The sequence below is a fragment of the Belonocnema kinseyi genome, chromosome 6, assembly GCF_010883055.1.
Source record: "Belonocnema kinseyi isolate 2016_QV_RU_SX_M_011 chromosome 6, B_treatae_v1, whole genome shotgun sequence".
Classification (NCBI taxonomy): Eukaryota; Metazoa; Arthropoda; class Insecta; order Hymenoptera; family Cynipidae; genus Belonocnema; species Belonocnema kinseyi.
In genome coordinates this window covers 116,805,293-116,806,308 of record NC_046662.1, presented here as the reverse complement: position 1 = coordinate 116,806,308, position 1,016 = coordinate 116,805,293, and the positions used below count along the sequence as shown (strand labels likewise).

Sequence of the window (1,016 nt, the reverse complement as noted above, 5' to 3'; positions counted from 1 at the left end):
ACTCTATTCATTTGGAGTAGTTCCATGGACGAAGAACGAGCTTAGATCTCTTGATATCGGGACAAGAAAGGTTATGCACATGAACAAAAGCATGCATCTTAATTCTTCCGTTCCGCGACTGTACATCTCACGCCGTTAAGCGGGTCGCGGAATATTGAGTCTTGAATGTCTTCACAACAGGATTATTCTGGGTACACACATTGAGGTGCAAATGCAAGAGACCCTCTTCTTAAAATGGTCAGGAATCACGAAAAAGTGGGCAAAGGAGCACTTCTGTACAAAGCAGCGGAGGAGGCTGCTGAAACACTCGGACTTGACTTCAGTATCAGGGGTGAGCAAAATACATCAAATCTAATCTATCTCGAGTACTCACTCCTGAAAGCCCGGATTAAGAAAGCACAAGAGAAAAACTTTCGTGAACAGCTCCTCGATAAGAGGATGCACGGTATCTTCCACAGAAATGTGAAGGATCAGTCAATGTCTTGTGAGCTAACGTTTGTTTTCCTTAAATCGCCCGGATTGAAGTCTGGTACAGAGGGTTTCATTTTTGCATGCCGAGACGGTGTCATTTCCACCTTTACATACCGTCGCCACATTTTGAGCCAAGATATTCCCGATGATAGCTGCAGGGCGTGCCATGCACATCCCGAGCATTTAGCTCACATACTATCTAGTTGTCCAGCACACGCGGGAACGACCTACATTCAAAGGCACAATGCTGCACTAAGAGTGCTTTATTACCATCTCTGTCACTCTTACGGCATTCACCTTAATATCGCTCCTCTAAATGCTCCTAGGGAAATTGAGTCAATTGTCGAGAATGGGAAGTGCCGCATATACTGGAACTTTATATTCTCGACAATTGTTTCTGTTGCTCACTCTAGGCCTGACATGGTTCTTCTTGACTTCAAGAAGCGAACCACGTTCGTTATCGAATTTTCGGCACCAGCTGACAAAAACATCATAACCAAGGACATCATAACCAAGGCACCCGCTCCCGGCGAAATCCTGCGGTT

At 45.3% G+C, this 1,016-nt stretch overlaps 1 protein-coding gene across 15 annotated transcripts in view; it reads right to left on the bottom strand.

Moving 5' to 3' along the window:
• Positions 1–1,016, bottom strand: part of LOC117174093 (histone deacetylase 6) — a 788,923-nt gene that overhangs the window by 533,350 nt on the left and 254,557 nt on the right. The gene's annotated exons all lie outside the window — the stretch shown is intronic.